Genomic DNA, 17,428 nt, shown 5'->3' with positions numbered 1-17,428 from the left:
AGATTTTACTGGTGATCTGCCCGTGCTGTGGCGTGTGTTGACGGCGCATGAAAAGAAACCTTGCTCCAGGGGAGGCTCGAACTCCCGATCTTCGCATGTCTTTGTCGATACTGACTTATAAGTACGACGCGCTAACCGACTACGCCACTGGAGCCCGTGGATGTTAACGGGAAAGCTGAGGTCCGTGATTAGAATAGTCATGGTCCAGTAGGGCATTGACGGTATCACTTTATGGCAAGTACACGTTGCAACTGGCCTGTTTTGCCTGATGCACCGACTTTTCGTATTTGGCAAGGATCGCGTGCCTTCGTAGCTCAGGGGTTAGAGCACTGGTCTTGTAAACCAGGGGTCGAGAGTTCAACTCTCTCCGAGGGCTTTCAGGGAATGTCCGTTTAAAGTTGGCCTAACATGACTCCTCTTTCGAGCGGGTTGCGGCTATTTGCATTGCTTGGACTCGTATCAAAGCGTGAGAAATATGACGGTAACGTTTTGAGTAAAAAAATAAAAGTATTTTGCTTAGAGTTGACTTAGGAAGTGAGTCCGTGTTCACGCGTTCACGGCCGATTAGCTCAGTCGGCTAGAGCGTCGTGCTAATAACGCGAATGTCGTGGGTTCGAGCCCCACACTGGCCATTTTACGGGCTTTGCCGTCACGTTGACGGGATCAAAACAACCTGGGTGCACTGCCACGTTGCTAGATTTTACTGGTGATCTGCCCGTGCTGTGGCGTGTGTTGACGGCGCATGAAAAGAAACCTTGCTCCAGGGGAGGCTCGAACTCCCGATCTTCGCATGTCTTTGTCGATACTGACTTATAAGTACGACGCGCTAACCGACTACGCCACTGGAGCCCGTGGATGTTAACGGGAAAGCTGAGGTCCGTGATTAGAATAGTCATGGTCCAGTAGGGCATTGACGGTATCACTTTATGGCAAGTACACGTTGCAACTGGCCTGTTTTGCCTGATGCACCGACTTTTCGTATTTGGCAAGGATCGCGTGCCTTCGTAGCTCAGGGGTTAGAGCACTGGTCTTGTAAACCAGGGGTCGAGAGTTCAACTCTCTCCGAGGGCTTTCAGGGAATGTCCGTTTAAAGTTGGCCTAACATGACTCCTCTTTCGAGCGGGTTGCGGCTATTTGCATTGCTTGGACTCGTATCAAAGCGTGAGAAATATGACGGTAACGTTTTTAGTAAAAAAATAAAAGTATTTTGCTTAGAGTTGACTTAGGAAGTGAGTCCGTGTTCACGCGTTCACGGCCGGTTAGCTCAGTCGGCTAGAGCGTCGTGCTAATAACGCGAATGTCGTGGGTTCGAGCCCCACACTGGCCATTTTACGGGCTTTGCCGTCACGTTGACGGGATCAAAACAACCTGGGTGCACTGCCACGTTGCTAGATTTTACTGGTGATCTGCCCGTGCTGTGGCGTGTGTTGACGGCGCATGAAAAGAAACCTTGCTCCAGGGGAGGCTCGAACTCCCGATCTTCGCATGTCTTTGTCGATACTGACTTATAAGTACGACGCGCTAACCGACTACGCCACTGGAGCCCGTGGATGTTAACGGGAAAGCTCAGGTCCGTGATTAGAATAGTCATGGTCCAGTAGGGCATTGACGGTATCACTTTATGGCAAGTACACGTTGCAACTGGCCTGTTTTGCCTGATGCACCGACTTTTCGTATTTGGCAAGGATCGCGTGCCTTCGTAGCTCAGGGGTTAGAGCACTGGTCTTGTAAACCAGGGGTCGAGAGTTCAACTCTCTCCGAAGGCTTTCAGGGAATGTCCGTTTAAAGTTGGCCTAACATGACTCCTCTTTCGAGCGGGTTGCGGCTATTTGCATTGCTTGGACTCGTATCAAAGCGTGAGAAATATGACGGTAACGTTTTGAGTAAAAAAATAAAAGTATTTTGCTTAGAGTTGACTTAGGAAGTGAGTCCGTGTTCACGCGTTCACGGCCGGTTAGCTCAGTCGGCTAGAGCGTCGTGCTAATAACGCGAATGTCGTGGGTTCGAGCCCCACACTGGCCATTTTACGGGCTTTGCCGTCACGTTGACGGGATCAAAACAACCTGGGTGCACTGCCACGTTGCTAGATTTTACTGGCGATCTGCCCGTGCTGTGGCGTGTGTTGACGGCGCATGAAAAGAAACCTTGCTCCAGGGGAGGCTCGAACTCCCGATCTTCGCATGTCTTTGTCGATACTGACTTATAAGTACGACGCGCTAACCGACTACGCCACTGGAGCCCGTGGATGTTAACGGGAAAGCTGAGGTCCGTGATTAGAATAGTCATGGTCCAGCAGGGCATTGACGGTATCACTTTATGGCAAGTACACGTTGCAACTGGCCTGTTTTGCCTGATGCACCGACTTTTCGTATTTGGCAAGGATCGCGTGCCTTCGTAGCTCAGGGGTTAGAGCACTGGTCTTGTAAACCAGGGGTCGAGAGTTCAAATCTCTCCGAGGGCTTTCAGGGAATGTCCGTTTAAAGTTGGCCTAACATGACTCCTCTTTCGAGCGGGTTGCGGCTATTTGCATTGCTTGGACTCGTATCAAAGCGTGAGAAATATGACGGTAACGTTTTGAGTAAAAAAATAAAAGTATTTTGCTTAGAGTTGACTTAGGAAGTGAGTCCGTGTTCACGCGTTCACGGCCGGTTAGCTCAGTCGGCTAGAGCGTCGTGCTAATAACGCGAATGTCGTGGGTTCGAGCCCCACACTGGCCATTTTACGGGCTTTGCCGTCACGTTGACGGGATCAAAACAACCTGGGTGCACTGCCACGTTGCTAGATTTTACTGGTGATCTGCCCGTGCTGTGGCGTGTGTTGACGGCGCATGAAAAGAAACCTTGCTCCAGGGGAGGCTCGAACTCCCGATCTTCGCATGTCTTTGTCGATACTGACTTATAAGTACGACGCGCTAACCGACTACGCCACTGGAGCCCGTGGATGTTAACGGGAAAGCTGAGGTCCGTGATTAGAATAGTCATGGTCCAGTAGGGCATTGACGGTATCACTTTATGGCAAGTACACGTTGCAACTGGCCTGTTTTGCCTGATGCACCGACTTTTCGTATTTGGCAAGGATCGCGTGCCTTCGTAGCTCAGGGGTTAGAGCACTGGTCTTGTAAACCAGGGGTCGAGAGTTCAAATCTCTCCGAGGGCTTTCAGGGAATGTCCGTTTAAAGTTGGCCTAACATGACTCCTCTTTCGAGCGGGTTGCGGCTATTTGCATTGCTTGGACTCGTATCAAAGCGTGAGAAATATGACGGTAACGTTTTGAGTAAAAAAATAAAAGTATTTTGCTTAGAGTTGACTTAGGAAGTGAGTCCGTGTTCACGCGTTCACGGCCGGTTAGCTCAGTCGGCTAGAGCGTCGTGCTAATAACGCGAATGTCGTGGGTTCGAGCCCCACACTGGCCATTTTACGGGCTTTGCCGTCACGTTGACGGGATCAAAACAACCTGGGTGCACTGCCACGTTGCTAGATTTTACTGGTGATCTGCCCGTGCTGTGGCGTGTGTTGACGGCGCATGAAAAGAAACCTTGCTCCAGGGGAGGCTCGAACTCCCGATCTTCGCATGTCTTTGTCGATACTGACTTATAAGTACGACGCGCTAACCGACTACGCCACTGGAGCCCGTGGATGTTAACGGGAAAGCTGAGGTCCGTGATTAGAATAGTCATGGTCCAGTAGGGCATTGACGGTATCACTTTATGGCAAGTACACGTTGCAACTGGCCTGTTTTGCCTGATGCACCGACTTTTCGTATTTGGCAAGGATCGCGTGCCTTCGTAGCTCAGGGGTTAGAGCACTGGTCTTGTAAACCAGGGGTCGAGAGTTCAAATATCTCCGAGGGCTTTCAGGGAATGTCCGTTTAAAGTTGGCCTAACATGACTCCTCTTTCGAGCGGGTTGCGGCTATTTGCATTGCTTGGACTCGTATCAAAGCGTGAGAAATATGACGGTAACGTTTTGAGTAAAAAAATAAAAGTATTTTGCTTAGAGTTGACTTAGGAAGTGAGTCCGTGTTCACGCGTTCACGGCCGGTTAGCTCAGTCGGCTAGAGCGTCGTGCTAATAACGCGAATGTCGTGGGTTCGAGCCCCACACTGGCCATTTTACGGGCTTTGCCGTCACGTTGACGGGATCAAAACAACCTGGGTGCACTGCCACGTTGCTAGATTTTACTGGTGATCTGCCCGTGCTGTGGCGTGTGTTGACGGCGCATGAAAAGAAACCTTGCTCCAGGGGAGGCTCGAACTCCCGATCTTCGCATGTCTTTGTCGATACTGACTTATAAGTACGACGCGCTAACCGACTACGCCACTGGAGCCCGTGGATGTTAACGGGAAAGCTGAGGTCCGTGATTAGAATAGTCATGGTCCAGTAGGGCATTGACGGTATCACTTTATGGCAAGTACACGTTGCAACTGGCCTGTTTTGCCTGATGCACCGACTTTTCGTATTCGGCAAGGATCGCGTGCCTTCGTAGCTCAGGGGTTAGAGCACTGGTCTTGTAAACCAGGGGTCGAGAGTTCAAATCTCTCCGAGGGCTTTCAGGGAATGTCCGTTTAAAGTTGGCCTAACATGACTCCTCTTTCGAGCGGGTTGCGGCTATTTGCATTGCTTGGACTCGTATCAAAGCGTGAGAAATATGACGGTAACGTTTTGAGTAAAAAAATAAAAGTATTTTGCTTACAGTTGACTTAGGAAGTGAGTCCGTGTTCACGCGTTCACGGCCGGTTAGCTCAGTCGGCTAGAGCGTCGTGCTAATAACGCGAATGTCGTGGGTTCGAGCCCCACACTGGCCATTTTACGGGCTTTGCCGTCACGTTGACGGGATCAAAACAACCTGGGTGCACTGCCACGTTGCTAGATTTTACTGGTGATCTGCCCGTGCTGTGGCGTGTGTTGACGGCGCATGAAAAGAAACCTTGCTCCAGGGGAGGCTCGAACTCCCGATCTTCGCATGTCTTTGTCGATACTGACTTATAAGTACGACGCGCTAACCGACTACGCCACTGGAGCCCGTGGATGTTACCGGGAAAGCTGAGGTCCGTGATTAGAATAGTCATGGTCCAGTAGGGCATTGACGGTATCACTTTATGGCAAGTACACGTTGCAACTGGCCTGTTTTGCCTGATGCACCGACTTTTCGTATTTGGCAAGGAGCGCGTGCCTTCGTAGCTCAGGGGTTAGAGCACTGGTCTTGTAAACCAGGGGTCGAGAGTTCAAATCTCTCCGAGGGCTTTCAGGGAATGTCCGTTTAAAGTTGGCCTAACATGACTCCTCTTTCGAGCGGGTTGCGGCTATTTGCATTGCTTGGACTCGTATCAAAGCGTGAGAAATATGACGGTAACGTTTTGAGTAAAAAAATAAAAGTATTTTGCTTAGAGTTGACTTAGGAAGTGAGTCCGTGTTCACGCGTTCACGGCCGGTTAGCTCAGTCGGCTAGAGCGTCGTGCTAATAACGCGAATGTCGTGGGTTCGAGCCCCACACTGGCCATTTTACGGGCTTTGCCGTCACGTTGACGGGATCAAAACAACCTGGGTGCACTGCCACGTTGCTAGATTTTACTGGTGATCTGCCCGTGCTGTGGCGTGTGTTGACGGCGCATGAAAAGAAACCTTGCTCCAGGGGAGGCTCGAACTCCCGATCTTCGCATGTCTTTGTCGATACTGACTTATAAGTACGACGCGCTAACCGACTACGCCACTGGAGCCCGTGGATGTTAACGGGAAAGCTGAGGTCCGTGATTAGAATAGTCATGGTCCAATAGGGCATTGACGGTATCACTTTATGGCAAGTACACGTTGCAACTGGCCTGTTTTGCCTGATGCACCGACTTTTCGTATTTGGCAAGGATCGCGTGCCTTCGTAGCTCAGGGGTTAGAGCACTGGTCTTGTAAACCAGGGGTCGAGAGTTCAAATCTCTCCGAGGGCTTTCAGGGAATGTCCGTTTAAAGTTGGCCTAACATGACTCCTCTTTCGAGCGGGTTGCGGCTATTTGCATTGCTTGGACTCGTATCAAAGCGTGAGAAATATGACGGTAACGTTTTGAGTAAAAAAATAAAAGTATTTTGCTTAGAGGTGACTTAGGAAGTGAGTCCGTGTTCACGTGTTCACGGCCGGTTAGCTCAGTCGGCTAGAGCGTTGTGCTAATAACGCGAATGTCGTGGGTTCGAGCCCCACACTGGCCATTTTACGGGCTTTGCCGTCACGTTGACGGGATCAAAACAACCTGGGTGCACTGCCACGTTGCTAGATTTTACTGGTGATCTGCCCGTGCTGTGGCGTGTGTTGACGGCGCATGAAAAGAAACCTTGCTCCAGGGGAGGCTCGAACTCCCGATCTTCGCATGTCTTTGTCGATACTGACTTATAAGTACGACGCGCTAACCGACTACGCCACTGGAGCCCGTGGATGTTAACGGGAAAGCTGAGGTCCGTGATTAGAATAGTCATGGTCCAGTAGGGCATTGACGGTATCACTTTATGGCAAGTACACGTTGCAACTGGCCTGTTTTGCCTGATGCACCGACTTTTCGTATTTGGCAAGGATCGCGTGCCTTCGTAGCTCAGGGGTTAGGGCACTGGTCTTGTAAACCAGGGGTCGAGAATTCAAATCTCTCCGAGGGCTTTCAGGGAATGTCCGTTTAAAGTTGGCCTAACATGACTCCTCTTTCGAGCGGGTTGCGGCTATTTGCATTGCTTGGACTCGTATCAAAGCGTGAGAAATATGACGGTAACGTTTTGAGTAAAAAAATAAAAGTATTTTGCTTAGAGTTGACTTAGGAAGTGAGTCCGTGTTCACGCGTGCACGGCCGGTTAGCTCAGTCGGCTAGAGCGTCGTGCTAATAACGCGAATGTCGTGGGTTCGAGCCCCACACTGGCCATTTTACGGGCTTTGCCGTCACGTTGACGGGATCAAAACAACCTGGGTGCACTGCCACGTTGCTAGATTTTACTGGTGATCTGCCCGTGCTGTGGCGTGTGTTGACGGCGCATGAAAAGAAACCTTGCTCCAGGGGAGGCTCGAACTCCCGATCTTCGCATGTCTTTGTCGATACTGACTTATAAGTACGACGCGCTAACCGACTACGCCACTGGAGCCCGTGGATGTTAACGGGAAAGCTGAGGTCCGTGATTAGAATAGTCATGGTCCAGTAGGGCATTGACGGTATCACTTTATGGCAAGTACACGTTGCAACTGGCCTGTTTTGCCTGATGCACCGACTTTTCGTATTTGGCAAGGATCGCGTGCCTTCGTAGCTCAGGGGTTAGAGCACTGGTCTTGTAAACCAGGGGTCGAGAGTTCAAATCTCTCCGAGGGCTTTCAGGGAATGTCCGTTTAAAGTTGGCCTAACATGACTCCTCTTTCGAGCGGGTTGCGGCTATTTGCATTGCTTGGACTCGTATCAAAGCGTGAGAAATATGACGGTAACGTTTTGAGTAAAAAAATAAAAGTATTTTGCTTAGAGTTGACTTAGGAAGTGAGTCCGTGTTCACGCGTTCACGGCCGGTTAGCTCAGTCGGCTAGAGCGTCGTGCTAATAACGCGAATGTCGTGGGTTCGAGCCCCACACTGGCCATTTTACGGGCTTTGCCGTCACGTTGACGGGATCAAAACAACCTGGGTGCACTGCCACGTTGCTAGATTTTACTGGTGATCTGCCCGTGCTGTGGCGTGTGTTGACGGCGCATGAAAAGAAACCTTGCTCCAGGGGAGGCTCGAACTCCCGATCTTCGCATGTCTTTGTCGATACTGACTTATAAGTACGACGCGCTAACCGACTACGCCACTGGAGCCCGTGGATGTTAACGGGAAAGCTGAGGTCCGTGATTAGAATAGTCATGGTCCAGTAGGGCATTGACGGTATCACTTTATGGCAAGTACACGTTGCAACTGGCCTGTTTTGCCTGATGCACCGACTTTTCGTATTTGGCAAGGATCGCGTGCCTTCGTAGCTCAGGGGTTAGAGCACTGGTCTTGTAAACCAGGGGTCGAGAATTCAAATCTCTCCGAGGGCTTTCAGGGAATGTCCGTTTAAAGTTGGCCTAACATGACTCCTCTTTCGAGCGGGTTGCGGCTATTTGCATTGCTTAGACTCGTATCAAAGCGTGAGAAATATGACGTTAACGTTTTGAGTAAAAAAATAAAAGTATTTTGCTTAGAGTTGACTTAGGAAGTGAGTCCGTGTTCACGCGTGCACGGCCGGTTAGCTCAGTCGGCTAGAGCGTCGTGCTAATAACGCGAATGTCGTGGGTTCGAGCCCCACACTGGCCATTTTACGGGCTTTGCCGTCACGTTGACGGGATCAAAACAACCTGGGTGCACTGCCACGTTGCTAGATTTTACTGGTGATCTGCCCGTGCTGTGGCGTGTGTTGACGGCGCATGAAAAGAAACCTTGCTCCAGGGGAGGCTCGAACTCCCGATCTTCGCATGTCTTTGTCGATACTGACTTATTAGTACGACGCGCTAACCGACTACGCCACTGGAGCCCGTGGATGTTAACGGGAAAGCTGAGGTCCGTGATTAGAATAGTCATGGTCCAGTAGGGCATTGACGGTATCACTTTATGGCAAGTACACGTTGCAACTGGCCTGTTTTGCCTGATGCACCGACTTTTCGTATTTGGCAAGGATCGCGTGCCTTCGTAGCTCAGGGGTTAGAGCACTGGTCTTGTAAACCAGGGGTCGAGAGTTCAAATCTCTCCGAGGGCTTTCAGGGAATGTCCGTTTAAAGTTGGCCTAACATGACTCCTCTTTCGAGCGGGTTGCGGCTATTTGCATTGCTTGGACTCGTATCAAAGCGTGAGAAATATGACGGTAACGTTTTGAGTAAAAAAATAAAAGTATTTTGCTTAGAGTTGACTTAGGAAGTGAGTCCGTGTTCACGCGTTCACGGCCGGTTAGCTCAGTCGGCTAGAGCGTCGTGCTAATAACGCGAATGTCGTGGGTTCGAGCCCCACACTGGCCATTTTACGGGCTTTGCCGTCACGTTGACGGGATCAAAACAACCTGGGTGCACTGCCACGTTGCTAGATTTTACTGGTGATCTGCCCGTGCTGTGGCGTGTGTTGACGGCGCATGAAAAGAAACCTTGTTCCAGGGGAGGCTCGAACTCCCGATCTTCGCATGTCTTTGTCGATATTGACTTATAAGTACGACGCGCTAACCGACTACGCCACTGGAGCCCGTGGATGTTAACGGGAAAGCTGAGGTCCGTGATTAGAATAGTCATGGTCCAGTAGGGCATTGACGGTATCACTTTATGGCAAGTACACGTTGCAACTGGCCTGTTTTGCCTGATGCACCGACTTTTCGTATTTGGCAAGGATCGCGTGCCTTCGTAGCTCAGGGGTTAGAGCACTGGTCTTGTAAACCAGGGGTCGAGAGTTCAAATCTCTCCGAGGGCTTTCAGGGAATGTCCGTTTAAAGTTGGCCTAACATGACTCCTCTTTCGAGCGGGTTGCGGCTATTTGCATTGCTTGGACTCGTATCAAAGCGTGAGAAATATGACGGTAACGTTTTGAGTAAAAAAATAAAAGTATTTTGCTTAGAGTTGACTTAGGAAGTGAGTCCGTGTTCACGCGTTCACGGCCGGTTAGCTCAGTCGGCTAGAGCGTCGTGCTAATAACGCGAATGTCGTGGGTTCGAGCCCCACACTGGCCATTTTACGGGCTTTGCCGTCACGTTGACGGCATCAAAACAACCTGGGTGCACTGCCACGTTGCTAGATTTTACTGGTGATCTGCCCGTGCTGTGGCGTGTGTTGACGGCGCAGGAAAAGAAACCTTGCTCCAGGGGAGGCTCGAACTCCCGAACTTCGCATGTCTTTGTCGATACTGACTTATAAGTACGACGCGCTAACCGACTACGCCACTGGAGCCCGTGGATGTTAACGGGAAAGCTGAGGTCCGTGATTAGAATAGTCATGGTCCAGTAGGGCATTGACAGTATCACTTTATGGCAAGTACACGTTGCAACTGGCCTGTTTTGCCTGATGCACCGACTTTTCGTATTTGGCAAGGATCGCGTGCCTTCGTAGATCAGGGGTTAGAGCACTGGTCTTGTAAACCAGGGGTCGAGAGTTCAAATCTCTCCGAGGGCTTTCAAGGAATGTCCGTTTAAAGTTGGCCTAACATGACTCCTCTTTCGAGCGGGTTGCGGCTATTTGCATTGCTTGGACTCGTATCAAAGTGTGAGAAATATGACGGTAACGTTTTGAGTAAAAAAATAAAAGTATTTTGCTTAGAGTTGACTTAGGAAGTGAGTCCGTGTTCACGCGTTCACGGCCGGTTAGCTCAGTCGGCTAGAGCGTCGTGCTAATAACGCGAATGTCGTGGGTTCGAGCCCCACACTGGCCATTTTACGGGCTTTGCCGTCACGTTGACGGGATCAAAACAACCTGGGTGCACTGCCACGTTGCTAGATTTTACTGGTGATCTGCCCGTGCTGTGGCGTGTGTTGACGGCGCATGAAGAGAAACCTTGCTCCAGGGGAGGCTCGAACTCCCGATCTTCGCATGTCTTTGTCGATACTGACTTATAAGTACGACGCGCTAACCGACTACGCCACTGGAGCCCGTGGATGTTAACGGGAAAGCTGAGGTCCGTGATTAGAATAGTCATGGTCCAGTAGGGCATTGACGGTATCACTTTATGGCAAGTACACGTTGCAACTGGCCTGTTTTGCCTGATGCACCGACTTTTCGTATTTGGCAAGGATCGCGTGCCTTCGTAGCTCAGGGGTTAGAGCACTGGTCTTGTAAACCAGGGGTCGAGAGTTCAAATCTCTCCGAGGGCTTTCAGGGAATTTCCGTTTAAAGTTGGCCTAACATGACTCCTCTTTCGAGCGGGTTGCGGCTATTTGCATTGCTTGGACTCGTATCAAAGCGTGAGAAATATGACGGTAACGTTTTGAGTAAAAAAATAAAAGTATTTTGCTTAGAGTTGACTTAGGAAGTGAGTCCGTGTTCACGCGTTCACGGCCGGTTAGCTCAGTCGGCTAGAGCGTCGTGCTAATAACGCGAATGTCGTGGGTTCGAGCCCCACACTGGCCATTTTACGGGCTTTGCCGTCACGTTGACGGGATCAAAACAACCTGGGTGCACTGCCACGTTGCTAGATTTTACTGGTGATCTGCCCGTGCTGTGGCGTGTGTTGACGGCGCATGAAAAGAAACCTTGCTCCAGGGGAGGCTCGAACTCCCGATCTTCGCATGTCTTTGTCGATACTGACTTATAAGTACGACGCGCTAACCGACTACGCCACTGGAGCCCGTGGATGTTAACGGGAAAGCTGAGGTCCGTGATTAGAATAGTCATGGTCCAGTAGGGCATTGACGGTATCACTTTATGGCAAGTACACGTTGCAACTGGCCTGTTTTGCCTGATGCACCGACTTTTCGTATTTGGCAAGGATCGCGTGCCTTCGTAGCTCAGGGGTTAGAGCACTGGTCTTGTAAACCAGGGGTCGAGAGTTCAAATCTCTCCGAGGGCTTTCAGGGAATGTCCGTTTAAAGTTGGCCTAACATGACTCCTCTTTCGAGCGGGTTGCGGCTATTTGCATTGCTTGGACTCGTATCAAAGCGTGAGAAATATGACGGTAACGTTTTGAGTAAAAAAATAAAAGTATTTTGCTTAGAGTTGACTTAGGAAGTGAGTCCGTGTTCACGCGTTCACGGCCGGTTAGCTCAGTCGGCTAGAGCGTCGTGCTAATAACGCGAATGTCGTGGGTTCGAGCCCCACACTGGCCATTTTACGGGCTTTGCCGTCACGTTGACGGGATCAAAACAACCTGGGTGCACTGCCACGTTGCTAGATTTTACTGGTGATCTGCCCGTGCTGTGGCGTGTGTTGACGGCGCATGAAAAGAAACCTTGCTCCAGGGGAGGCTCGAACTCCCGATCTTCGCATGTCTTTGTCGATACTGACTTATAAGTACGACGCGCTAACCGACTACGCCACTGGAGCCCGTGGATGTTAACGGGAAAGCTGAGGTCCGTGATTAGAATAGTCATGGTCCAGTAGGGCATTGACGGTATCACTTTATGGCAAGTACACGTTGCAACTGGCCTGTTTTGCCTGATGCACCGACTTTTCGTATTTGGCAAGGATCGTGTGCCTTCGTAGCTCAGGGGTTAGAGCACTGGTCTTGTAAACCAGGGGTCGAGAGTTCAAATCTCTCCGAGGGCTTTCAGGGAATGTCCGTTTAAAGTTGGCCTAACATGACTCCTCTTTCGAGCGGGTTGCGGCTATTTGCATTGCTTGGACTCGTATCAAAGCGTGAGAAATATGACGGTAACGTTTTGAGTAAAAAAATAAAAGTATTTTGCTTAGAGTTGACTTAGGAAGTGAGTCCGTGTTCACGCGTTCACGGCCGGTTAGCTCAGTCGGCTAGAGCGTCGTGCTAATAACGCGAATGTCGTGGGTTCGAGCCCCACACTGGCCATTTTACGGGCTTTGCCGTCACGTTGACGGGATCAAAACAACCTGGGTGCACTGCCACGTTGCTAGATTTTACTGGTGATCTGCCCGTGCTGTGGCGTGTGTTGACGGCGCATGAAAAGAAACCTTGCTCCAGGGGAGGCTCGAACTCCCGATCTTCGCATGTCTTTGTCGATACTGACTTATAAGTACGACGCGCTAACCGACTACGCCACTGGAGCCCGTGGATGTTAACCGGAAAGCTGAGGTCCGTGATTAGAATAGTCATGGTCCAGTAGGGCATTGACGGTATCACTTTATGGCAAGTACACGTTGCAACTGGCCTGTTTTGCCTGATGCACCGACTTTTCGTATTTGGCAAGGATCGCGTGCCTTCGTAGCTCAGGGGTTAGAGCACTGGTCTTGTAAACCAGGGGTCGAGAGTTCAAATCTCTCCGAGGGCTTTCAGGGAATGTCCGTTTAAAGTTGGCCTAACATGACTCCTCTTTCGAGCGGATTGCGGCTATTTGCATTGCTTGGACTCGTATCAAAGCGTGAGAAATATGACGGTAACGTTTTGAGTAAAAAAATAAAAGTATTGTGCTTAGAGTTGACTTAGGAAGTGAGTCCGTGTTCACGCGTTCACGGCCGGTTAGCTCAGTCGGCTAGAGCGTCGTGCTAATAACGCGAATGTCGTGGGTTCGAGCCCCACACTGGCCATTTTACGGGCTTTGCCGTCACGTTGACGGGATCAAAACAACCTGGGTGCACTGCCACGTTGCTAGATTTTACTGGTGATCTGCCCGTGCTGTGGCGTGTGTTGACGGCGCATGAAAAGAAACCTTGCTCCAGGGGAGGCTCGAACTCCCGATCTTCGCATGTCTTTGTCGATACTGACTTATAAGTACGACGCGCTAACCGACTACGCCACTGGAGCCCGTGGATGTTAACGGGAAAGCTGAGGTCCGTGATTAGAATAGTCATGGTCCAGTAGGGCATTGACGGTATCACTTTATGGCAAGTACACGTTGCAACTGGCCTGTTTTGCCTGATGCGCCGACTTTTCGTATTTGGCAAGGATCGCGTGCCTTCGTAGCTCAGGGGTTAGAGCACTGGTCTTGTAAACCAGGGGTCGAGAGTTCAAATCTCTCCGAGGGCTTTCAGGGAATGTCCGTTTAAAGTTGGCCTAACATGACTCCTCTTTCGAGCGGGTTGCGGCTATTTGCATTGCTTGGACTCGTATCAAAGTGTGAGAAATATGACGGTAACGTTTTGAGTAAAAAAATAAAAGTATTTTGCTTAGAGTTGACTTAGGAAGTGAGTCCGTGTTCACGCGTTCACGGCCGGTTAGCTCAGTCGGCTAGAGCGTCGTGCTAATAACGCGAATGTCGTGGGTTCGAGCCCCACACTGGCCATTTTACGGGCTTTGCCGTCACGTTGACGGGATCAAAACAACCTGGGTGCACTGCCACGTTGCTAGATTTTACTGGTGATCTGCCCGTGCTGTGGCGTGTGTTGACGGCGCATGAAGAGAAACCTTGCTCCAGGGGAGGCTCGAACTCCCGATCTTCGCATGTCTTTGTCGATACTGACTTATAAGTACGACGCGCTAACCGACTACGCCACTGGAGCCCGTGGATGTTAACGGGAAAGCTGAGGTCCGTGATTAGAATAGTCATGGTCCAGTAGGGCATTGACGGTATCACTTTATGGCAAGTACACGTTGCAACTGGCCTGTTTTGCCTGATGCACCGACTTTTCGTATTTGGCAAGGATCGCGTGCCTTCGTAGCTCAGGGGTTAGAGCACTGGTCTTGTAAACCAGGGGTCGAGAGTTCAAATCTCTCCGAGGGCTTTCAGGGAATGTCCGTTTAAAGTTGGCCTAACATGACTCCTCTTTCGAGCGGGTTGCGGCTATTTGCATTGCTTGGACTCGTATCAAAGCGTGAGAAATATGACGGTAACGTTTTGAGTAAAAAAATAAAAGTATTTTGCTTAGAGTTGACTTAGGAAGTGAGTCCGTGTTCACGCGTTCACGGCCGGTTAGCTCAGTCGGCTAGAGCGTCGTGCTAATAACGCGAATGTCGTGGGTTCGAGCCCCACACTGGCCATCTTACGGGCTTTGCCGTCACGTTGACGGGATCAAAACAACCTGGGTGCACTGCCACGTTGCTAGATTTTACTGGTGATCTGCCCGTGCTGTGGCGTGTGTTGACGGCGCATGAAAAGAAACCTTGCTCCAGGGGAGGCTCGAACTCCCGATCTTCGCATGTCTTTGTCGATACTGACTTATAAGTACGACGCGCTAACCGACTACGCCACTGGAGCCCGTGGATGTTAACGGGAAAGCTGAGGTCCGTGATTAGAATAGTCATGGTCCAGTAGGGCATTGACGGTATCACTTTATGGCAAGTACACGTTGCAACTGGCCTGTTTTGCCTGATGCACCGACTTTTCGTATTTGGCAAGGATCGCGTGCCTTCGTAGCTCAGGGGTTAGAGCACTGGTCTTGTAAACCAGGGGTCGAGAGTTCAAATCTCTCCGAGGGCTTTCACGGAATGTCCGTTTAAAGTTGGCCTAACATGACTCCTCTTTCGAGCGGGTTGCGGCTATTTGCATTGCTTGGACTCGTATCAAAGCGTGAGAAATATGACGGTAACGTTTTGAGTAAAAAAATAAAAGTATTTTGCTTAGAGTTGACTTAGGAAGTGAGTCCGTGTTCACGCGTTCACGGCCGGTTAGCTCAGTCGGCTAGAGCGTCGTGCTAATAACGCGAATGTCGTGGGTTCGAGCCCCACACTGGCCATTTTACGGGCTTTGCCGTCACGTTGACGGGATCAAAACAACCTGGGTGCACTGCCACGTTGCTAGATTTTACTGGTGATCTGCCCGTGCTGTGGCGTGTGTTGACGGCGCATGAAAAGAAACCTTGCTCCAGGGGAGGCTCGAACTCCCGATCTTCGCATGTCTTTGTCGATACTGACTTATAAGTACGACGCGCTAACCGACTACGCCACTGGAGCCCGTGGATGTTAACGGGAAAGCTGAGGTCCGTGATTAGAATAGTCATGGTCCAGTAGGGCATTGACGGTATCACTTTATGGCAAGTACACGTTGCAACTGGCCTGTTTTGCCTGATGCACCGACTTTTCGTATTTGGCAAGGATCGCGTGCCTTCGTAGCTCAGGGGTTAGAGCACTGGTCTTGTAAACCAGGGGTCGAGAGTTCAAATCTCTCCGAGGGATTTCAGGGAATGTCCGTTTAAAGTTGGCCTAACATGACTCCTCTTTCGAGCGGGTTGCGGCTATTTGCATTGCTTGGACTCGTATCAAAGCGTGAGAAATATGACGGTAACGTTTTGAGTAAAAAAATAAAAGTATTTTGCTTAGAGTTGACTTAGGAAGTGAGTCCGTGTTCACGCGTTCACGGCCGGTTAGCTCAGTCGGCTAGAGCGTCGTGCTAATAACGCGAATGTCGTGGGTTCGAGCCCCACACTGGCCATTTTACGGGCTTTGCCGTCACGTTGACGGGATCAAAACAACCTGGGTGCACTGCCACGTTGCTAGATTTTACTGGTGATCTGCCCGTGCTGTGGCGTGTGTTGACGGCGCATGAAAAGAAACCTTGCTCCAGGGGAGGCTCGAACTCCCGATCTTCGCATGTCTTTGTCGATACTGACTTATAAGTACGACGCGCTAACCGACTACGCCACTGGAGCCCGTGGATGTTAACGGGAAAGCTGAGGTCCATGATTAGAATAGTCATGGTCCAGTAGGGCATTGACGGTATCACTTTATGGCAAGTACACGTTGCAACTGGCCTGTTTTGCCTGATGCACCGACTTTTCGTATTTGGCAAGGATCGCGTGCCTTCGTAGCTCAGGGGTTAGAGCACTGGTATTGTAAACCAGGGGTCGAGAGTTCAAATCTCTCCGAGGGCTTTCAGGGAATGTCCGTTTAAAGTTGGCCTAACATGACTCCTCTTTCGAGCGGGTTGCGGCTATTTGCATTGCTTGGACTCGTATCAAAGCGTGAGAAATATGACGGTAACGTTTTGAGTAAAAAAATAAAAGTATTTTGCTTAGAGTTGACTTAGGAAGTGAGTACGTGTTCACGCGTTCACGGCCGGTTAGCTCAGTCGGCTAGAGCGTCGTGCTAATAACGCGAATGTCGTGGGTTCGAGCCCCACACTGGCCATTTTACGGGCTTTGCCGTCACGTTGACGGGATCAAAACAACCTGGGTGCACTGCCACGTTGCTAGATTTTACTGGTGATCTGCCCGTGCTGTGGCGTGTGTTGACGGCGCATGAAAAGAAACCTTGCTCCAGGGGAGGCTCGAACTCCCGATCTTCGCATGTCTTTGTCGATACTGACTTATAAGTACGACGCGCTAACCGACTACGCCACTGGAGCCCGTGGATGTTAACGGGAAAGCTGAGGTCCGTGATTAGAATAGTCATGGTCCAGTAGGGCATTGACGGTATCACTTTATGGCAAGTACACGTTGCAACTGGCCTGTTTTGCCTGATGCACCGACTTTTCGTATTTGGCAAGGATCGCGTGCCTTCGTAGCTCAGGGGTTAGAGCACTGGTCTTGTAAACCAGGGGTCGAGAGTTCAAATCTCTCCGAGGGCTTTCAGGGAATGTCCGTTTAAAGTTGGCCTAACATGACTCCTCTTTCGAGCGGGTTGCGGCTATTTGCATTGCTTGGACTCGTATCAAAGCGTGAGAAATATGACGGTAACGTTTTGAGTAAAAAAATAAAAGTATTTTGCTTAGAGTTGACTTAGGAAGTGAGTCCGTGTTCACGCGTTCACGGCCGGTTAGCTCAGTCGGCTAGAGCGTCGTGATAATAACGCGAATGTCGTGGGTTCGAGCCCCACACTGGCCATTTTACGGGCTTTGCCGTCACGTTGACGGGATCAAAACAACCTGGGTGCACTGCCACGTTGCTAGATTTTACTGGTGATCTGCCCGTGCTGTGGCGTGTGTTGACGGCGCATGAAA

The 17,428-nt window shown here is 50.5% G+C and overlaps 63 non-coding genes across 63 annotated transcripts; 41 read left to right on the top strand and 22 right to left on the bottom strand.

The window, feature by feature from the left end:
• Positions 1–61: 61 nt before the first annotated feature.
• Trnai-uau (transfer RNA isoleucine (anticodon UAU)) lies at positions 62–154 on the bottom strand. The gene is given in 2 exon segments: positions 62–97; positions 117–154. It is a non-coding gene; the product is annotated as a tRNA-Ile (tRNA).
• Positions 155–303: 149 nt separating this feature from the next.
• Positions 304–376, top strand: Trnat-ugu (transfer RNA threonine (anticodon UGU)). Its single transcript has one exon. It is a non-coding gene; the product is annotated as a tRNA-Thr (tRNA).
• A 380-nt stretch (positions 377–756) lies between these two features.
• Positions 757–849, bottom strand: Trnai-uau (transfer RNA isoleucine (anticodon UAU)). Its single transcript is given in 2 exon segments — positions 757–792; positions 812–849. It is a non-coding gene; the product is annotated as a tRNA-Ile (tRNA).
• A 149-nt stretch (positions 850–998) lies between these two features.
• On the top strand, positions 999–1,071 carry Trnat-ugu (transfer RNA threonine (anticodon UGU)). The gene has a single exon. It is a non-coding gene; the product is annotated as a tRNA-Thr (tRNA).
• A 182-nt stretch (positions 1,072–1,253) lies between these two features.
• Trnai-aau (transfer RNA isoleucine (anticodon AAU)) lies at positions 1,254–1,327 on the top strand. Its single transcript has one exon. It is a non-coding gene; the product is annotated as a tRNA-Ile (tRNA).
• Positions 1,328–1,451: 124 nt separating this feature from the next.
• On the bottom strand, positions 1,452–1,544 carry Trnai-uau (transfer RNA isoleucine (anticodon UAU)). The gene is given in 2 exon segments: positions 1,452–1,487; positions 1,507–1,544. It is a non-coding gene; the product is annotated as a tRNA-Ile (tRNA).
• A 149-nt stretch (positions 1,545–1,693) lies between these two features.
• Trnat-ugu (transfer RNA threonine (anticodon UGU)) lies at positions 1,694–1,766 on the top strand. Its single transcript has one exon. It is a non-coding gene; the product is annotated as a tRNA-Thr (tRNA).
• A 182-nt stretch (positions 1,767–1,948) lies between these two features.
• Trnai-aau (transfer RNA isoleucine (anticodon AAU)) lies at positions 1,949–2,022 on the top strand. Its single transcript has one exon. It is a non-coding gene; the product is annotated as a tRNA-Ile (tRNA).
• Positions 2,023–2,146: 124 nt separating this feature from the next.
• Positions 2,147–2,239, bottom strand: Trnai-uau (transfer RNA isoleucine (anticodon UAU)). Its single transcript is given in 2 exon segments — positions 2,147–2,182; positions 2,202–2,239. It is a non-coding gene; the product is annotated as a tRNA-Ile (tRNA).
• Positions 2,240–2,388: 149 nt separating this feature from the next.
• Positions 2,389–2,461, top strand: Trnat-ugu (transfer RNA threonine (anticodon UGU)). The gene has a single exon. It is a non-coding gene; the product is annotated as a tRNA-Thr (tRNA).
• Positions 2,462–2,643: 182 nt separating this feature from the next.
• Trnai-aau (transfer RNA isoleucine (anticodon AAU)) lies at positions 2,644–2,717 on the top strand. Its single transcript has one exon. It is a non-coding gene; the product is annotated as a tRNA-Ile (tRNA).
• A 124-nt stretch (positions 2,718–2,841) lies between these two features.
• On the bottom strand, positions 2,842–2,934 carry Trnai-uau (transfer RNA isoleucine (anticodon UAU)). Its single transcript is given in 2 exon segments — positions 2,842–2,877; positions 2,897–2,934. It is a non-coding gene; the product is annotated as a tRNA-Ile (tRNA).
• Positions 2,935–3,083: 149 nt separating this feature from the next.
• On the top strand, positions 3,084–3,156 carry Trnat-ugu (transfer RNA threonine (anticodon UGU)). Its single transcript has one exon. It is a non-coding gene; the product is annotated as a tRNA-Thr (tRNA).
• A 182-nt stretch (positions 3,157–3,338) lies between these two features.
• Trnai-aau (transfer RNA isoleucine (anticodon AAU)) lies at positions 3,339–3,412 on the top strand. The gene has a single exon. It is a non-coding gene; the product is annotated as a tRNA-Ile (tRNA).
• A 124-nt stretch (positions 3,413–3,536) lies between these two features.
• Positions 3,537–3,629, bottom strand: Trnai-uau (transfer RNA isoleucine (anticodon UAU)). The gene is given in 2 exon segments: positions 3,537–3,572; positions 3,592–3,629. It is a non-coding gene; the product is annotated as a tRNA-Ile (tRNA).
• Positions 3,630–4,033: 404 nt separating this feature from the next.
• Trnai-aau (transfer RNA isoleucine (anticodon AAU)) lies at positions 4,034–4,107 on the top strand. The gene has a single exon. It is a non-coding gene; the product is annotated as a tRNA-Ile (tRNA).
• Positions 4,108–4,231: 124 nt separating this feature from the next.
• On the bottom strand, positions 4,232–4,324 carry Trnai-uau (transfer RNA isoleucine (anticodon UAU)). The gene is given in 2 exon segments: positions 4,232–4,267; positions 4,287–4,324. It is a non-coding gene; the product is annotated as a tRNA-Ile (tRNA).
• A 149-nt stretch (positions 4,325–4,473) lies between these two features.
• Trnat-ugu (transfer RNA threonine (anticodon UGU)) lies at positions 4,474–4,546 on the top strand. The gene has a single exon. It is a non-coding gene; the product is annotated as a tRNA-Thr (tRNA).
• Positions 4,547–4,728: 182 nt separating this feature from the next.
• Trnai-aau (transfer RNA isoleucine (anticodon AAU)) lies at positions 4,729–4,802 on the top strand. The gene has a single exon. It is a non-coding gene; the product is annotated as a tRNA-Ile (tRNA).
• A 124-nt stretch (positions 4,803–4,926) lies between these two features.
• Positions 4,927–5,019, bottom strand: Trnai-uau (transfer RNA isoleucine (anticodon UAU)). The gene is given in 2 exon segments: positions 4,927–4,962; positions 4,982–5,019. It is a non-coding gene; the product is annotated as a tRNA-Ile (tRNA).
• Positions 5,020–5,168: 149 nt separating this feature from the next.
• On the top strand, positions 5,169–5,241 carry Trnat-ugu (transfer RNA threonine (anticodon UGU)). The gene has a single exon. It is a non-coding gene; the product is annotated as a tRNA-Thr (tRNA).
• Positions 5,242–5,423: 182 nt separating this feature from the next.
• Trnai-aau (transfer RNA isoleucine (anticodon AAU)) lies at positions 5,424–5,497 on the top strand. Its single transcript has one exon. It is a non-coding gene; the product is annotated as a tRNA-Ile (tRNA).
• Positions 5,498–5,621: 124 nt separating this feature from the next.
• On the bottom strand, positions 5,622–5,714 carry Trnai-uau (transfer RNA isoleucine (anticodon UAU)). Its single transcript is given in 2 exon segments — positions 5,622–5,657; positions 5,677–5,714. It is a non-coding gene; the product is annotated as a tRNA-Ile (tRNA).
• Positions 5,715–5,863: 149 nt separating this feature from the next.
• On the top strand, positions 5,864–5,936 carry Trnat-ugu (transfer RNA threonine (anticodon UGU)). The gene has a single exon. It is a non-coding gene; the product is annotated as a tRNA-Thr (tRNA).
• Positions 5,937–6,316: 380 nt separating this feature from the next.
• Trnai-uau (transfer RNA isoleucine (anticodon UAU)) lies at positions 6,317–6,409 on the bottom strand. The gene is given in 2 exon segments: positions 6,317–6,352; positions 6,372–6,409. It is a non-coding gene; the product is annotated as a tRNA-Ile (tRNA).
• A 404-nt stretch (positions 6,410–6,813) lies between these two features.
• Trnai-aau (transfer RNA isoleucine (anticodon AAU)) lies at positions 6,814–6,887 on the top strand. Its single transcript has one exon. It is a non-coding gene; the product is annotated as a tRNA-Ile (tRNA).
• A 124-nt stretch (positions 6,888–7,011) lies between these two features.
• Positions 7,012–7,104, bottom strand: Trnai-uau (transfer RNA isoleucine (anticodon UAU)). Its single transcript is given in 2 exon segments — positions 7,012–7,047; positions 7,067–7,104. It is a non-coding gene; the product is annotated as a tRNA-Ile (tRNA).
• A 149-nt stretch (positions 7,105–7,253) lies between these two features.
• Positions 7,254–7,326, top strand: Trnat-ugu (transfer RNA threonine (anticodon UGU)). The gene has a single exon. It is a non-coding gene; the product is annotated as a tRNA-Thr (tRNA).
• Positions 7,327–7,508: 182 nt separating this feature from the next.
• On the top strand, positions 7,509–7,582 carry Trnai-aau (transfer RNA isoleucine (anticodon AAU)). Its single transcript has one exon. It is a non-coding gene; the product is annotated as a tRNA-Ile (tRNA).
• A 124-nt stretch (positions 7,583–7,706) lies between these two features.
• Trnai-uau (transfer RNA isoleucine (anticodon UAU)) lies at positions 7,707–7,799 on the bottom strand. The gene is given in 2 exon segments: positions 7,707–7,742; positions 7,762–7,799. It is a non-coding gene; the product is annotated as a tRNA-Ile (tRNA).
• A 404-nt stretch (positions 7,800–8,203) lies between these two features.
• Trnai-aau (transfer RNA isoleucine (anticodon AAU)) lies at positions 8,204–8,277 on the top strand. Its single transcript has one exon. It is a non-coding gene; the product is annotated as a tRNA-Ile (tRNA).
• A 366-nt stretch (positions 8,278–8,643) lies between these two features.
• On the top strand, positions 8,644–8,716 carry Trnat-ugu (transfer RNA threonine (anticodon UGU)). The gene has a single exon. It is a non-coding gene; the product is annotated as a tRNA-Thr (tRNA).
• A 182-nt stretch (positions 8,717–8,898) lies between these two features.
• Trnai-aau (transfer RNA isoleucine (anticodon AAU)) lies at positions 8,899–8,972 on the top strand. Its single transcript has one exon. It is a non-coding gene; the product is annotated as a tRNA-Ile (tRNA).
• Positions 8,973–9,338: 366 nt separating this feature from the next.
• Positions 9,339–9,411, top strand: Trnat-ugu (transfer RNA threonine (anticodon UGU)). The gene has a single exon. It is a non-coding gene; the product is annotated as a tRNA-Thr (tRNA).
• Positions 9,412–9,593: 182 nt separating this feature from the next.
• Trnai-aau (transfer RNA isoleucine (anticodon AAU)) lies at positions 9,594–9,667 on the top strand. Its single transcript has one exon. It is a non-coding gene; the product is annotated as a tRNA-Ile (tRNA).
• Positions 9,668–10,288: 621 nt separating this feature from the next.
• Trnai-aau (transfer RNA isoleucine (anticodon AAU)) lies at positions 10,289–10,362 on the top strand. The gene has a single exon. It is a non-coding gene; the product is annotated as a tRNA-Ile (tRNA).
• A 124-nt stretch (positions 10,363–10,486) lies between these two features.
• On the bottom strand, positions 10,487–10,579 carry Trnai-uau (transfer RNA isoleucine (anticodon UAU)). Its single transcript is given in 2 exon segments — positions 10,487–10,522; positions 10,542–10,579. It is a non-coding gene; the product is annotated as a tRNA-Ile (tRNA).
• Positions 10,580–10,728: 149 nt separating this feature from the next.
• Positions 10,729–10,801, top strand: Trnat-ugu (transfer RNA threonine (anticodon UGU)). Its single transcript has one exon. It is a non-coding gene; the product is annotated as a tRNA-Thr (tRNA).
• Positions 10,802–10,983: 182 nt separating this feature from the next.
• On the top strand, positions 10,984–11,057 carry Trnai-aau (transfer RNA isoleucine (anticodon AAU)). The gene has a single exon. It is a non-coding gene; the product is annotated as a tRNA-Ile (tRNA).
• A 124-nt stretch (positions 11,058–11,181) lies between these two features.
• On the bottom strand, positions 11,182–11,274 carry Trnai-uau (transfer RNA isoleucine (anticodon UAU)). Its single transcript is given in 2 exon segments — positions 11,182–11,217; positions 11,237–11,274. It is a non-coding gene; the product is annotated as a tRNA-Ile (tRNA).
• A 149-nt stretch (positions 11,275–11,423) lies between these two features.
• On the top strand, positions 11,424–11,496 carry Trnat-ugu (transfer RNA threonine (anticodon UGU)). Its single transcript has one exon. It is a non-coding gene; the product is annotated as a tRNA-Thr (tRNA).
• Positions 11,497–11,678: 182 nt separating this feature from the next.
• On the top strand, positions 11,679–11,752 carry Trnai-aau (transfer RNA isoleucine (anticodon AAU)). The gene has a single exon. It is a non-coding gene; the product is annotated as a tRNA-Ile (tRNA).
• Positions 11,753–11,876: 124 nt separating this feature from the next.
• Positions 11,877–11,969, bottom strand: Trnai-uau (transfer RNA isoleucine (anticodon UAU)). The gene is given in 2 exon segments: positions 11,877–11,912; positions 11,932–11,969. It is a non-coding gene; the product is annotated as a tRNA-Ile (tRNA).
• Positions 11,970–12,118: 149 nt separating this feature from the next.
• Positions 12,119–12,191, top strand: Trnat-ugu (transfer RNA threonine (anticodon UGU)). The gene has a single exon. It is a non-coding gene; the product is annotated as a tRNA-Thr (tRNA).
• Positions 12,192–12,373: 182 nt separating this feature from the next.
• On the top strand, positions 12,374–12,447 carry Trnai-aau (transfer RNA isoleucine (anticodon AAU)). Its single transcript has one exon. It is a non-coding gene; the product is annotated as a tRNA-Ile (tRNA).
• A 124-nt stretch (positions 12,448–12,571) lies between these two features.
• On the bottom strand, positions 12,572–12,664 carry Trnai-uau (transfer RNA isoleucine (anticodon UAU)). The gene is given in 2 exon segments: positions 12,572–12,607; positions 12,627–12,664. It is a non-coding gene; the product is annotated as a tRNA-Ile (tRNA).
• A 149-nt stretch (positions 12,665–12,813) lies between these two features.
• Positions 12,814–12,886, top strand: Trnat-ugu (transfer RNA threonine (anticodon UGU)). Its single transcript has one exon. It is a non-coding gene; the product is annotated as a tRNA-Thr (tRNA).
• A 182-nt stretch (positions 12,887–13,068) lies between these two features.
• On the top strand, positions 13,069–13,142 carry Trnai-aau (transfer RNA isoleucine (anticodon AAU)). The gene has a single exon. It is a non-coding gene; the product is annotated as a tRNA-Ile (tRNA).
• A 124-nt stretch (positions 13,143–13,266) lies between these two features.
• Positions 13,267–13,359, bottom strand: Trnai-uau (transfer RNA isoleucine (anticodon UAU)). The gene is given in 2 exon segments: positions 13,267–13,302; positions 13,322–13,359. It is a non-coding gene; the product is annotated as a tRNA-Ile (tRNA).
• Positions 13,360–13,508: 149 nt separating this feature from the next.
• On the top strand, positions 13,509–13,581 carry Trnat-ugu (transfer RNA threonine (anticodon UGU)). The gene has a single exon. It is a non-coding gene; the product is annotated as a tRNA-Thr (tRNA).
• A 182-nt stretch (positions 13,582–13,763) lies between these two features.
• Positions 13,764–13,837, top strand: Trnai-aau (transfer RNA isoleucine (anticodon AAU)). Its single transcript has one exon. It is a non-coding gene; the product is annotated as a tRNA-Ile (tRNA).
• Positions 13,838–13,961: 124 nt separating this feature from the next.
• Positions 13,962–14,054, bottom strand: Trnai-uau (transfer RNA isoleucine (anticodon UAU)). Its single transcript is given in 2 exon segments — positions 13,962–13,997; positions 14,017–14,054. It is a non-coding gene; the product is annotated as a tRNA-Ile (tRNA).
• A 149-nt stretch (positions 14,055–14,203) lies between these two features.
• Trnat-ugu (transfer RNA threonine (anticodon UGU)) lies at positions 14,204–14,276 on the top strand. The gene has a single exon. It is a non-coding gene; the product is annotated as a tRNA-Thr (tRNA).
• Positions 14,277–14,458: 182 nt separating this feature from the next.
• Trnai-aau (transfer RNA isoleucine (anticodon AAU)) lies at positions 14,459–14,532 on the top strand. Its single transcript has one exon. It is a non-coding gene; the product is annotated as a tRNA-Ile (tRNA).
• Positions 14,533–14,656: 124 nt separating this feature from the next.
• Positions 14,657–14,749, bottom strand: Trnai-uau (transfer RNA isoleucine (anticodon UAU)). The gene is given in 2 exon segments: positions 14,657–14,692; positions 14,712–14,749. It is a non-coding gene; the product is annotated as a tRNA-Ile (tRNA).
• A 149-nt stretch (positions 14,750–14,898) lies between these two features.
• Positions 14,899–14,971, top strand: Trnat-ugu (transfer RNA threonine (anticodon UGU)). The gene has a single exon. It is a non-coding gene; the product is annotated as a tRNA-Thr (tRNA).
• Positions 14,972–15,153: 182 nt separating this feature from the next.
• Positions 15,154–15,227, top strand: Trnai-aau (transfer RNA isoleucine (anticodon AAU)). The gene has a single exon. It is a non-coding gene; the product is annotated as a tRNA-Ile (tRNA).
• Positions 15,228–15,351: 124 nt separating this feature from the next.
• Positions 15,352–15,444, bottom strand: Trnai-uau (transfer RNA isoleucine (anticodon UAU)). The gene is given in 2 exon segments: positions 15,352–15,387; positions 15,407–15,444. It is a non-coding gene; the product is annotated as a tRNA-Ile (tRNA).
• Positions 15,445–15,848: 404 nt separating this feature from the next.
• Trnai-aau (transfer RNA isoleucine (anticodon AAU)) lies at positions 15,849–15,922 on the top strand. The gene has a single exon. It is a non-coding gene; the product is annotated as a tRNA-Ile (tRNA).
• Positions 15,923–16,046: 124 nt separating this feature from the next.
• Positions 16,047–16,139, bottom strand: Trnai-uau (transfer RNA isoleucine (anticodon UAU)). The gene is given in 2 exon segments: positions 16,047–16,082; positions 16,102–16,139. It is a non-coding gene; the product is annotated as a tRNA-Ile (tRNA).
• A 404-nt stretch (positions 16,140–16,543) lies between these two features.
• Trnai-aau (transfer RNA isoleucine (anticodon AAU)) lies at positions 16,544–16,617 on the top strand. The gene has a single exon. It is a non-coding gene; the product is annotated as a tRNA-Ile (tRNA).
• Positions 16,618–16,741: 124 nt separating this feature from the next.
• Trnai-uau (transfer RNA isoleucine (anticodon UAU)) lies at positions 16,742–16,834 on the bottom strand. Its single transcript is given in 2 exon segments — positions 16,742–16,777; positions 16,797–16,834. It is a non-coding gene; the product is annotated as a tRNA-Ile (tRNA).
• Positions 16,835–16,983: 149 nt separating this feature from the next.
• On the top strand, positions 16,984–17,056 carry Trnat-ugu (transfer RNA threonine (anticodon UGU)). Its single transcript has one exon. It is a non-coding gene; the product is annotated as a tRNA-Thr (tRNA).
• Positions 17,057–17,428: the final 372 nt, after the last annotated feature.

The sequence above is a fragment of the Hydractinia symbiolongicarpus genome, chromosome 4, assembly GCF_029227915.1.
Source record: "Hydractinia symbiolongicarpus strain clone_291-10 chromosome 4, HSymV2.1, whole genome shotgun sequence".
NCBI lineage: Eukaryota > Metazoa > Cnidaria > Hydrozoa > Anthoathecata > Hydractiniidae > Hydractinia > Hydractinia symbiolongicarpus.
The sequence above is the reverse complement of the archived record's forward strand: the minus strand, read 5'-3'. Positions and strand labels throughout refer to the sequence as shown.